Below are 14,625 nucleotides of genomic sequence, written 5' to 3' on the forward strand. Positions count from 1 at the left end.
AAGCTGCTACACCCAAATGAACAAAATACACCACCAGAGGACACCACCAACCGCAAGAAGACGACATCTACAAACATAGCACACTCATAAACTAAACTCCGCACCGTCATGACGTCACACAACACAACACCCTTAGGCTAGGCGCAAATTGAGAAGCGTATAGCACGTGTGACGTGACACTAGACTACAGCGCGACACGCACGTGCCGCACGGGTCGCGCGGGTCCACCGCATATTGCGACGCGTACACCATACTTCGCACGCGCCGACTGGCGACGCTCTGCGCTGACTGAACCGAAGCGCGCGCAACCTCTTATCTTTCTCAAACGACTTTACAGAAACTATTCTCTGAAAATATATGATTTTTTCCTTACTTGTAGCGTTTATATGTCAGCTTCGTGACGAAGTGCCCATCACCTCGCTACTGACCTTTCTTATTGTGATGTACACATTTTAGTGAGACACTACGCAAAACTCAAAAAGTTTGCAACGAAAATTAGGGGTCGTTATGATTTTGCGTTTGGTGCGTGTTACACCATATGTTGCTGCGTATGAAATTCAGCTAACATGCTGAATTTTTGTTTAGACTTTGGAGGAGATCTCTATCTGCCTCAGGTCTCAAGAAAATGGATCCCATGTAGCGCGCTCACTTCCGATCTCACGCCCACGAGAATGAAATACCCGCAACATTTCTCATATCTCCTAAACCGCTCGAGACATCGAAACGAAAGTTTGGCGAATGATAGCACACAGGGAGGAGAGTATTTTGCGAATTATTAAACACACGAAACTTTCTTATCTGTGGCGATATATCACTACTTATACTTCTTTTTTTATTTATTTCACTCCAGTGACTGTAATTTTTTAAGAGTTATCGACAGCTAGCGAAACAAGAGCTTCCTAGTATGAAAATAAACATAAAATTTTTTCCTTTCTGTTACTGCAAACCGATACTACGAGGTTTTTCGTAAACTATTGAGCTCTGTGATTGCCAATTACTTGTTTAATGAGTCCCTCCGATTCGGAATTCTGTCTCAATAGCTGATGTGAGATGAGTTTGGCAAATTACATTGTGACAAAGGAAGTACAATTAAACCAGTCACCAAGAGAAATGTGGCCTTTACTCATAAATGATGATGCTTCTTCGATTGAGAAAAAGTTAACAACTCACACAAAAACAGATTGGCAATTCTGTTGGAATTTTGGTGGAATCCCCGTAACCCATCGTATTTTTAACACTGAGCGACTGGAATGGAAACTTACCAAAGGATTTTATTCCTTCTCTTGATCTGAGCAGTATTAAAATAGTGACGAGCGTTCCTTCAGGCGGAATGATAGGCACATGCCAGATACTGTTTACTCACCTAGGGCTTGCCAAACTGACAATGCGTGATCGCGAATAAAATAGTTGTTACTGAGAAAAGTAAATAATTGATCTGTCGCACAACACAATGGTGAGTGTATTGTCAGCAGCGAAGGACAATGCGCGTGACAGGAATGCACAAGCTAGCCATGTGTGCCTTGTGAGATGGAGTTCGAAAAACATTGTCATGAAAGTAGATCCGGTTTTGTCAGCAGCACATTTCAACAAATTAAATACATCTAATTATAACACTCTTTTAGGATATTCCTACTTTCGTAATAATACCAACCATTTTCTTCATTTGTGTAGACTGTTGTATAATTAGTTTATTAATGCTGATAATGTCCATGCAACAATTGAAATGCTTTTTCTCATCACGGCGAACCAATTAAAACATTGTTATTTGTGACTGCTTTTCGACTGTTTCTAGCTTGCAGTGGAAATATGTTGCTCACATGCATATAGTACAGTGTGCCGTATTACATTATTACATCCATATCAGAGTAATCACAGTGAAACTTCTATACTTCAGATTTTGGACGCTTTTTACCAGATGCACAAAGGGATCACACCTGTGGAGATTATCCCTTTCTAAATTTTTGTAACAGATCGTACAGATACGCTAGCTTACTAGGCAGCGAGAAGATAACCTTGCTTTACTTTCCTGCCTTGATTCTTAATCACATGATTTTATAATATTCCTTGCTTCCTTATTCACTACCTTCTGTCCCTTCTTGCGATCTGAAAACATCGCGGAGGCAATATGGTGCAATTCCAGTGGCCACTGGCTCATCAGTTACTGAAGTATACATTTTTTTTGACAGAAGAAAAACAAAACAAAACTATGCACATATAAGTAACAGAAAATTATAACGTGCTAACTAAGAAAGCTGGAGCGTTTAAATGGCGAAAAACGAAATACTACACAAAGGCAATAAAATTCAGTACACAGTAAGGCAAAATTTATCGTATGGGCAATATTACCGCTGCTCATATGCGCCGTTCCGATGTGAGCATATGGCCGTGCTACTTTTCCGCTGCCCGCCTCAAATTTCCCACGGTGCTAGCGACGCAAGCGCGACCCGCAGCGCGAGAAACTGTGCCTCAACCACAACGCCGCGCGACCTGGCGCAGGCGCGTGTCGCGTCCCAGTCGCGTCGCGTCGCAATTTGCGCGTTCCCATTTGAACCTGCGATGTTACAAAAACACGGGCTGCGCTGCGTCGCGTCACACGCGCTATACGCGTCTCAATTTGCGCCTAGCCGTCGTCACGGCCCAAAGCCGACGGGTAGTATCGGACGCCTCCGTTGACCCCACTTTGAAAATGGATCTCATCTCGAAACTAGTCATCAAGTAAATAAATAAAAAAAGTGAAATTTACGACTTTGGCTGGTTTCAGTTGTACTGATTAATGGAAGTTGCTGACCTGCAATTATTCCAGCATGCTGGAAGTTCGTAAATATGGAATATTGTACTATCGCTTTCACCGGCGGACCACAAGCCATCCACAAAATCCTTTACCGAGAGAATAACAAGAAAGGAATTGTTGTAATTCCTTCCTGAGAAGATTCAGGTAACAGTTATAAGGGCTTCTATCTGTTCCATTTATGTATGCAGCATGGAAGAATGACTGACTGAATGCGTCCGTGCGTGTCGCAATTAATCTAGTCTTTTCATCACGATCCCTATGGGAGCAATAGGTAGGGGCTTGTGATATATTCCCAGAGAAATATTTTATAGCCTGTTCTTGAAACTTTGTAAGTAGGCTTTCGCGGAATAGTTTGCATCTGTTTTCAAGTGTCTGCCAGGTCAGTTACTTCAGAGTTTCTGTGACACTCTCCCAAGAGTCAAATAAACCTGTGACCATTGATGCTGCCCTTTTCTGTATAAATTCAGTATCCACTGTTAGTCCCGTTTGTTACAAGTCCCATTCTTTTGAGCAATATTCTGGACTGGGTCGCATGAGTGATTTGTAAGGTATATCCTTTGTAGACTGATTGCATTTCCCTGGTATTCTACAATTAAAGCGAAGTCTGCCACTTGCTTTACCTGCGGGTGAGCTATATTTGATGATTTCGTTTTATATTGATTCAAATTATTACGTCAAGGTATTTGTATGAGTTGACTGATCCAACCATAACTTGTTGATACCGCTGTCATAGAATACTATGTCTTTTCATTTTGTGAAGAGCACAATTTTACATTTTTGAATACTTAAAGCAAGTTGTTAGTATTTGCATCACTTTGGAATATCATTATAATCTGACTGACTATTTGTGCAGTTGTTTTTTTCAGACGGTACTTCATTATAGATAACTGCATCATCTGTGAAAAGAGTGAGGTTAGTAGTAATATTGTCTGCAAGATCGTTATTACACGACATGAATGGAAAGGGCCCCAATGCAATTTCCTGGACGACGCTCGAAGTTACTGCTACATCTGTTGTTGACTCTCCACCCAACATGACGCACTGTGCCCTCCCTACAAATAAATCATCAAGCCAGTCACAAATTTCGCTTGATACCCCTTACAATCTTACATTTGATAAATAATCATGAATAGAAAAAATGAGGAGCATGGTACAATATGCTTTAAACAAGCACGTTCCAAGCACGGTCTTAAGGGATGGGAAAGACCTACCATATATTGTCTGTAAGATCGTTAATACACAACATGAAAAGCAATGGCCCCAATGCAATCCCCTGGGGCGCATTCGAAGTTATTGTTACATCCGTCGTTGACTCTCCATCCAACATAACATGCTCCCTACCAAGAAACCAATACACTAACAAGGGAACCTCCCCATCGCACCCCCCTCAGATTTAGTTATAACTTGGCACAGTGGATGGGCCTTGATAAACCGAACACAGATCAATTGAGAAAACAGGAAGAAGTTGTGTGAAACTGTGAAAAAATAATCAAAATATACAAACTGAGTAGTCCATGGGCTACATAGGCAGCATCAAGGAGCACGTGAGCTCAGGAACGCCGTGGTCTCGTGGTAGCTTGAGCAGCTGCAGAAGGAGAGATCCTTGGTTCAAGTCTTCGCACAAGCGAAAATTTTACTTTCATTATTTTCGCATAGTTATATCTGTCCGTTCGTTCATTGACGTCTCTGTTCACTGTAATAAGTTTAGTATCTGTGTTTTGCGACCGCATCGCAAAACCGTGCGATTAGTAGACGAAAGGACGTGCTTCTCCAATCGGAACCGAAAACATTTGATCGAAAGGTCATAGGTCAACCGATTCCTCCACAGGAAAACACATCTGATATATTCTATAGGCCACTGGTGACGGCATGTGCGTCACATGACAGGAATATGTTGTCGACCCACCTAACTTGTACACTTGGCGAATGGGTAAAAAAGATTCTTCTACCTTGCCCGATTTAGGTTTTCTTGTGGATGTGATAAAATACGCGCTCATCTGGAGATACACTCCTGGAAATGGAAAAAAGAACACATTGACACCGGTGTGTCAGACCCACCATACTTGCTCCGGACACTGCGAGAGGGCTGTACAAGCAATGATCACACGCACGGCACAGCGGACACACCAGGAACCGCGGTGTTGGCCGTCGAATGGCGCTAGCTGCGCAGCATTTGTGCACCGCCGCCGTCAGTGTCAGCCAGTTTGCCGTGGCATACGGAGCTCCATCGCAGTCTTTAACACTGGTAGCATGCCGCGACAGCGTGGACGTGAACCGTATGTGCAGTTGACGGACTTTGAGCGAGGGCGTATAGTGGGCATGCGGGAGGCCGGGTGGACGTACCGCCGAATTGCTCAACACGTGGGGCGTGAGGTCTCCACAGTACATCGATGTTGTCGCCAGTGGTCGGCGGAAGGTGCACGTGCCCGTCGACCTGGGACCGGACCGCAGCGACGCACGGCTGCACGCTAAGACCGTAGGATCCTACGCAGTGCCTTAGGGGACCGCACCGCCACTTCCCAGCAAATTAGGGACACTGTTGCTCCTGGGGTATCGGCGAGGACCATTCGCAACCGTCTCCATGAAGCTGGGCTACGGTCCCGCACACCGTTAGGCCGTTTTCCGCTCACGCCCCAACATCGTGCAGCCCGCCTCCAGTGGTGTCGCGACAGGCGTGAATGGAGGGACGAATGGAGACGTGTCGTCTTCAGCGATGAGAGTCGCTTCTGCCTTGGTGCCAATGATGGTCGTATGCGTGTTTGGCGCCGTGCAGGTGAGCGCCACAATCAGGACTGCATACGACCGAGGCACACAGGGCCAACACCCGGCATCATGGTGTGGGGAGCGAACTCCTACACTGGCCGTACACCACTGGTGATCGTCGAGGGGACACTGAATAGTGCACGGTACATCCAAACCGTCATCGAACCCATCGTTCTACCATTCCTAGACCGGCAAGGGAACTTGCTGTTCCAACAGGACAATGCACGTCCGCATGTATCCCGTGCCACCCAACGTGCTCTAGAAGGTGTAAGTCAACTACCCTGGCCAGCAAGATCTCCGGATCTGTCCCCCATTGAGCATGTTTGGGACTGTATGAAGCGTCGTCTCACGCGGTCTGCACGTCCAGCACGAACGCTGGTCCAACTGAGGCGCCAGGTGGAAATGGCATGGCAAGCCGTTCCACAGGACTACATCCAGTATCTCTACGATCGTCTCCATGGGAGAATAGCAGCCTGCATTGCTGCGAAAGGTGGATATACACTGTACTAGTGCCGACATTGTGCATGCTCTGTTGCCTGTGTCTATGTGCCTGTGGTTCTGTCAGTGTGATCATGTGATGTATCTGACCCCAGGAATGTGTCAATAAAGTTTCCCCTTCCTGGGACAATGAATTCACGGTGTTCTTATTTCAATTTCCAGGAGTGTAGATTGGTCGAAATCTGACGAAGGGTAGTGGTTTGAAGGGCAGAGGAAAAAAAGTGCCAAGGCAAGGGCCAAGGGAAAAAAACCTCTGCGAAAGTTAGGTCGGGCGGCAAGAGCAGTAGCAGTTGTCTTGCTGCCTGCGATAGGTTGTGTAAGGATAGGCTTTGTTAGTAGTGGGTATCATGCATGTCGATACCTTGACGTTGTGCGTTTGTGCTGCTCGGCGGCTGGCGCTGGGTGCTGGTACAGAGTCCTCGTTCAGCGTCAGCATCCTGCAACAGTTAGGTTTGTTATCGATCTTGTGTCCGATAGGTCATATACCGGAGGCACAGTGTGAGGGAATGTTGGCAGATTGTTTGTGCGTCTGTGGGCGAGCTCGTCGGTGTCCCTGCTGTGGCCTGTTGGTCGGCACTAATAGCAGCTGGTAGTTGCCAGTCAGTGTTGCTGATATGCAGGGGCTTGCGACGTTTGTCGCTGTTTGCGTATGTTAGTTAACCATAGGTGGCTATGCCCTAGCTAGCAGTGTCTTTGGCCGCTTGTGTTTCCACCTGTGGTTGTGATCGTAGTTTCCCAGAGTGAGGATGAAAGGATTGTTCGAGTGTCTCGAGTTCCTGTATAGTCGTGTGGCGTGTTTTTTGAATACTTCCTTGAGGGTATCAAGGCGGTATTCATGGTGAAGATTCACGGTGCGTGTGTAGCGTGGAGCATTGCTAATGATTCGTAGCACCTTGATCTGTATGATCTGCAGGCGGCGCAGTCGTGTGGGAGCTGCATATCCCCAGACGGGAGCTGCGTACGTCATCAGAGGTCTAATCAGTGTCATGTATAAGGACCTCGACACCCTCCTATTCAGTGTGCTTTCCCTGTTGAGCATTGGGTAGAGCTGTTTGAGCCTCGCGTGCGCTCGGTTGGCAACGTATTCGATGTGGTCCCCCCATGTAAGTTTCCGGTCCAGCCAGACACCAAGGTACCTGACTTTCTCTCGGAAACGTATTGGGCGTGTATGTAGTGTTATTGGTCTACAGTGTTGGTGTTTGCGCAGTAGTTTCGGTCTGCGTGTGAACAGAACTGCTTCGCACTTGTCGACGTTTACTTTAATACGCCATCGCTCCAACCAAGGCTCAGCTGTTCTGAGTGCTGTCTGTATTCGTGAATTGATGTTCGACGCTTTCCAGTCTTGCGCGAGGATGGCTGTGTCATCCGCGTAGACGGCTAACGTCGTGTTTTGTGTCGCTGGGAAGTCATTAATGTACAGGTTAAACAAGATGGGCCCTAGGATGCTCCCTTGGGGTACTCCAGCTTGGATACCGTGTTGTGTTGATTGTTTATCCTGCACGTTAGTGTTGAAACATCTGTTCGTGAGATATGAGTGTATGATACGTACGAGTCCGTCTGGGAATCCAGCTTCGCTTAGTTTGCGTATGAGTCCGTTGTGGCAGAGACGATCGAAAGCCTTTTCGATGTCTAGGTACACGGCCCCTGTGGCTTTGCTCATGTCGTAGCCGTGTGTTATATGTTCGACTACGCGGAGGAGTTGTTGTGTTGTTGAGTGGTGATTCCTAAAGCCGAATTGCTCCGGTCTTAGGGTGTCGTTGGCGATGCAATGCCTAGTGATACATTTCAGTATTACCTTCTCAACAATCTTGCTGAGCGAACACAGCAGACTGATGGGTCGGTAATTTTGTGGGAGGAAGTGGTTTTTCCCTGGCTTCCTGAACATCAGGACCTTGGCCGCCTTCCAAAAGTCAGGGAAGTGTTGGTGTGTCAGGATGGCATTCGTTAAGCGTGTGTGCAAAAAATGGTCAGAACAAATTTATCACGAGTGGGTAACTGATTTGCAGGGTATGAAAAGGAAATGCAAATTCAAATGTGCTTGCGGTGATATCTATTCAGACGTTATGTTGCATGATGCGATCATGTACAATGTGCCTGACGTCAAAATCAGACAACGGATTTTGAAACAGTCAGGTCCATCATTTCAGCAGGTAGTGCAAGTACTAGATCAGTACGATTCTGGTGCCTTGTCAGCTCATACATTTGAGCGGCCAGCTACTTGCCAGGTTGAGTTCCATGCTTGTGATCGCCCCATTACGCACCGACAGCGTGCGTTAGCCGTGCCAACTAAACAACGTTCCACGCCGCATAAGGAGTTTGCTAAACAGACAGCTATACAGGGTAACAAAATTAAGTCTTGCCCTAGGTGTTACGGCACAAACGCCAAGACTGCCCCTCCTGACAAGCTTAGTGTTACGCTTGTGGTAGGAAAGGACATGTACAATCCGTATTTGCAATGGAACAAACATAAGAATTCAGACTACTCACAAAACTCTTGCCACAAGGCCTATGTCATTAATGCAGTATACTCCAAGACTGCAACCAGCAAGCATGCATTTCGTTAGTGATACGCCAGTCAAAAAATGGTTCAAATGGCTCTGAGCACTATGGGACTTAACTTCTGAGGTCATCAGTCCCCTAGAACTTAGAACTACTTAAACCTAACTAACCTAAGGACATCACACACATCCATGCCCGAGGCAGGATGCGAACCTGCGACCGTGATACGCCAGTCAAACGAACTTTTTGTTCATTTACTCATTTGTGGCAAATTTCAATTGGACATGGGTGCCTCTGTCACATTGCTAAATCGTCACACATATGAACTGTTAGGCTACCCAGGCCTGTCTAAAACCAGCACGCAACTGACGGCTTGTAATGGACAAAACCTTCCCGTTCTCAGAACATGTAATTTGCCTGCTATGTATCGCTCGCATACGCAAACAGTGACTTTTACAGAGCTAAAATCACGCAAGTGTGAGAACATATTTGGTCTTGATTCATTTAATTTGTTTGGCTTTAACATTCAGGACAATGTTTTGTCAGTATCCACATGCAGTGCAAAAGACAGTGTAGCTAGCTTGCTAAAAGGATTCCCAGAACTCTTTTCTGAAGGTTTAGGCAGAGCTAACAATTTTGTTGCCCATATTACTATGAAACACAATGATCAGCCGAAATTTTGCCGGGCCAGAACTGTTCCCATCGCATTACGGGACAAAGTCGCTGCTGAACTGAAAAGAATAGCAAGATTGTGGGGTTATTGCGCTCATACAAGCTAGTCAATGGGCAAGTCCACTGGGTTTGCTCCCCAAACCTTCAGGTCGCATTCACCTCTGTGTTGACTTCAAGTCTACAGTCAACCCACAAACTGTTATTGATACTTATCCATTGCCACACCCAGAAGATCTCATGGACAAATTAGGCGCTGGACGCTACTTTTCAAAAACTGATTTGCGTGACGCATATCTTCAGATACCACTCGATGAAAGTGTGTCTAGTAAATACTCATTTGGACTTGTTTAAATATTTGCATTTGCCTTTTGGCAGTGCTTGCACACCCGCCATTTTCCCAATGATATTTGGAACAGCTGACTGCACAAGTGCCAAACTGCTCAAACTTGGACGATATTGTAGTAGCAGGTCGGACACCTGAAGAACATATTGCAAATTTATGTGCTTTGTTTCGTGTGTTATCTGATGCCTGACTGAAGTGTAGACTGGACAAGTGCGATTTTTGTAAACCTAAGTTGCAGTATCTTGCTCATGTCATAAACAGTCAAAGTATACATCCTTTTCAGTTGCATTGTTACCCATACAAGACTTGCCACTTCCTTGCAATGTCACAGAATTGCAGTCAGTCTTAGGGAAAATGAACAATTATATTCGGTTCATACCGAATGCTGCACAAATCATAGCTCCTCGCTTGCGCGACAAGAATGTCCCCTTTGTTTGGACAGATGAGTGCCAAGTAGCTTTTCAAAAACTTAAAGATACATTGTTCAGTGATCGATGCTTAGTTCACTTTGATCCTGACAAACCCGTTGTATTGCAAGCTGATGCTTCCTCTTAAGGAATCGGTGCAGTGCTTTCGCACAGAATTGGTGATAAAAACATGCCTATTGCTTTCCCATCAAAAGTGTTGCCCAAAGCTCGATGTAACTATTCACAAATTGAAAAAGAGGCTTTGGCTATTGTGTATGGTGTCATCAAATTCCACCACTATTTGTACAGCAGAAAATTCTAGTTAGTAACGGATCACAAGGCTTTGCAGTCCTTGTTTCATCCAACGAAACCGGTTCCTGTACAAACTGTCCAAAAAGTGCAAAGACGTGCTTTCTTCTTGTCTCAATACCAGTGTGATATTGTGTATCGTCCGACAGCTCAACATACTAATGCGGGCGCACTTTCACATCTTTTGATTGGCCCTGTCTTTGACGCTTCTGCTGCATCTTGATGTCACATCGATGCTCAGGATTCTGAATTGCTTCGGTCGTTTCCGCTGAACTGTAAGAAAATTGCACAGGCCACGGACGCTGATTCAGATTTGAACATTTTGCTCAATTATAATCGCACATCTTGGCCTCACTCGTTGAATAGCATAAAAAGCTCTGTAGTGCGACGATACTTTGTACGTCAGCACAGCCTCGCTGAACAGAAAGGTGTGAATCTTGTTCAAAATGATAGTGGACAGTCATGTGTGTTGATCCCTAAAGCTTTGCAAAAAGAAGTGTTGCAGTTACTCCACCAAGGACACTGGGGGATTGTTTGTACGAAACAGTTGGTGCGTCGACACTGTACTTGGCAGGGTATGGACGTCCAAATAGAACAGATTACGTCACAGTGTCACGCATGTGCGGAAAATCAGTCCGCTCTGCCACAAAAATTCTCTGCTTCACCTAAGTGGCAATCGCCATGGTAACATGTGCACACAGACTTTGTGGGACCTTTTTGGAACACACGCTGGTTGACTGTGGTTCACTCATATAGCAAGTTTCCTTTTTCTGTCTCAACGAACTCGACAACGTCACGTAGCACAGTTCAGGTGTTATCATCGATTTTTTTTTTTTTTTTTTTGCCTAGAACGTTTACCTGAAGTAATAGTGACAGGCAACGGCCCTCAGTTCAGGTGCAATGAATTTGAAACATCCTGTGAACGCAATGGCATACAGCATCTCACTAATGCACCATTCCATCCACAGTGAAACGGTTATGCGGATCGTTTTGTTAGAACCTTCAAGCAGCAGATGACCAAACTTGGCTCCGCTCACACTAGGGATCAAGCATTGCAACTGTTTCTTGCCTCATATCGTTCGTACCCACGAGATGGACCATCGCCAGTGGAATTGCTTCACGGCCGCCACCATCGGATACTGCTCCACCCTCCTCAGCATCTGAAGGAAGGTCGCAAGTATTGCTTCGCGCCGCATAATATTGTATTTCACAGGGTTTTTAGCGGTAGCAGACGGTGGGCGCGAGGCGATATCGTCCGTCGACTTGGCGCTTGCATGTATCTTCTTTCAGGTCCCGATGGCTTGCAGTGCTACCATCAAAATAAACTTCGCCTCTGTCGTATACATGATGGTCTTTCAGTCCATCTTCCTCCAGATTCACAGGTCCAGAGGACAGCGCGGCCACAGCAGGTGCCAGAGGGTGTCATCACGACACCGAGGGACGACCACATTGAGATGGGGTATTCTCCTCCTCTGCGTCCTCTCGTCCTCCCAATGGAGCCGGACCCACCCACACCGCAGCAGTCGCCGCCATCTTCATCTGCTTCACGGCAGCAGAAGGTGGACGCGTACCCTTCTGGTCGTTTTCCGGGGGACATTTCCGCCAGAGCGCAGGACAGATGGCGGGGTATGGCCGGAAGCTTGACCCCTGAGCCACAGCTTCTGGCCCAACGATGTGTCCACACTCCTGCCTCCCCCACCGTGGTCGCACTCCCTACACAACGATGGGCCATCGATTAAAAAGTGTTTGAAGCTTTTTAAGACCGTTCACAGGTGATGCGGTTGTCAACAAGAATTTAGCAACGCCAGTAGACAGTACCGATTTGTAGAATGACCTATAGATGATTGACAAATGATTCTGAATGTAAATAAATGTAACATATTTTGCATATATAGGAAAATAAATCCACTGCTGTAAAACTACACTATTGATGACAACTTGCTGGAAAAAGTATCTACAGTAACATATCTAGGGGTAAATATCCAGGGCAACTTTAAGTGGAATGACCACATAAAACAAATAGTAGGATCCTGATGCTGGAGTGAGATTCATAGGAAGAATCTATGTAACTCATCCACGAAGGGAGTGGCTAACAGTGCGCTAGTTTGACTGATTGTAGAGTACTGTTTATCAGTTTGGGATACTTTTCAGATAGGAATGATAGAAGAGATAGAGAAGATCCAACGAAGACTGGTGGGTTTATCATGGGATTGTCTAGTCGGCGGATGCTCAACAAACTCCAGTGCAGACATTAAAAGAGAGGTGGTGTGCATCATGGAGAGGTTTACGAGTGAAATTTCGAGACAATACTCTCTGAGAAGAGTCGGACAACATACAATGAGGTGACGAAAGTCATGGACACCTCCTAATATCGTTTTGGGCCTCCCTTTGCCCAGCGTAGGACAGCAACTCGACATGGCATGGACTCAACACGTCGTTGATAGTCCCCTGTAGAAATACTGAGCCATCCTGCCTCTATTGTCATCCACAATGCGATAGCGTTGCCGGTGAGAGATTTAGTGCACAAATTGATCTCTCGATTATGTCACAAAAATGTTCGATGGGATTCATGTCAGGCGATCTGGATGGCCAAACCATAAACTTAAAATTGTCCAGTATGTTGTTCAAACCAATTGCAAACAACTGTGGGCTGGTGACATGGTGGATTGTCATCCATAAAAATTCCCACCATTGTTTGGGAACATGACGTCCATGAATGGCTTCAAATGGTATCCAAGTAGTTGAACAGAACCATTTCCAGTCAACAGTCAGTTCATCTGGATCAGAGGACGCAGTCGATTCCATGTAAACACAGCCCACACCATTATGGAGCCACTACCAGCTTGCACAGTGCCTTGCTGACAACTTGGGTCCATGGCTTTGTGGGGTCTGTGCCACACTCAAACTCTACAATGAGTTCTTACCAACTGAAATCAGGACTTATCTGACCAGGCCAGGGTTTTCCAGTCGCCTAGGGTCCAACATATATATAGTCACAAGCCTAGGAGAGGCGCTACAGCCGATGTCGTGCTATTACCAAAGGCACTCACATCAATCACCTGCTGCCATACCCCATTAACGCCAAATTTCGCTGCACTGTCCTAAAGGATGCGATCGTCATATGCCCCATGTTGATTTTTGCTGTTATTGGCGCAGTGTTGATTGTCTGTTTACACTGACAACTCTAGGCAAATGCCGCTACTCTGTCATTAAGTGAAGGCTGTCGGCCACTGCGTTGTCTGTGGTGAAGGGTAATACCTGAAATTTGGTATTCTTGATTCATTCTTGAAACTGTGTATCTCAGAATATTGAATTTGTTAATGAATGTCCCATGTGTCTAGCTCCAACTACCATTTCACGTTCAGAGTCTATTAGTTCCTGTCGTGTGGTCATAGTCATGTCGATAACAATTCACTTGAAGCACTTGAGTACAAATGACAGCTCTGTCAATGCACTACCCTTTAATGCTTCCTGTACACGATACTACTGCCATCTCCATGCAGCTGTCCCATGACTTTAGTCACCTCAGAGTATTACTTCCACTCACATACATGTCACAAATGACCACGAGGAGAAAATTTGAAAAACTAGAGCTAATAATACAGGGGCTTACTGACAATCATTCTTCCCACATGCCATTTGCAAGTGAAATAGGGAAGGAGGCATCACAAGTACCCTCCACCACACACTGTTTTGTGCTGGAGTATGATGTAGATGTGCTATGGAGTCAAATACGTTTCTGAAATATACTGCATTTACTTGACTGCATTGATAAGTGGGTTTCAGCATGTCATGTTGGAAAAGTGCAAGTTGGGTTTCACATGATTGATGTTTTCGGAATCTATGCTGGTTGGCATGGAGGCAGCCATTCTGTTTGAGGTACCTCATTATGTTCTAAGAATCTACAGCAAATGGATGATAAGGATACTAGATGGTACCATCTTTTTAACTACTACTCTTGTAGACAGGTGTGACCTGCGCTATCTTCCAACTACTGGGCAGAGGTTCTTTGTTCGAGGGACCTATACTAGATTATAGTTAAAAGAGAAGCTAGATCAGGCACAAATTTGATAGAGGATCCGATAGGGATTCCATTGGGGCCTGGAGCTTTGTTCAATTTTAGCGATTTCAGCTGTTTATCAACACTACTGATACTAACATCTATATCATTCATCTTTGCAGATGAGCGAGAACTAAATTAGGGCAGTACCTATTGATTTTCATTTGCGAAGGAGCATTTGAAATGCGAGTTTCTGCTTTTGCTTTGCTAACCTCTATTTCAATCCCCGTTTCATCCATGAGTATCTAGACATTAACTTTCATTCTACTAACAGCCTTTACAC

This window comes from Schistocerca americana, chromosome X, assembly GCF_021461395.2.
Source record: "Schistocerca americana isolate TAMUIC-IGC-003095 chromosome X, iqSchAmer2.1, whole genome shotgun sequence".
Classification (NCBI taxonomy): domain Eukaryota; kingdom Metazoa; phylum Arthropoda; class Insecta; order Orthoptera; family Acrididae; genus Schistocerca; species Schistocerca americana.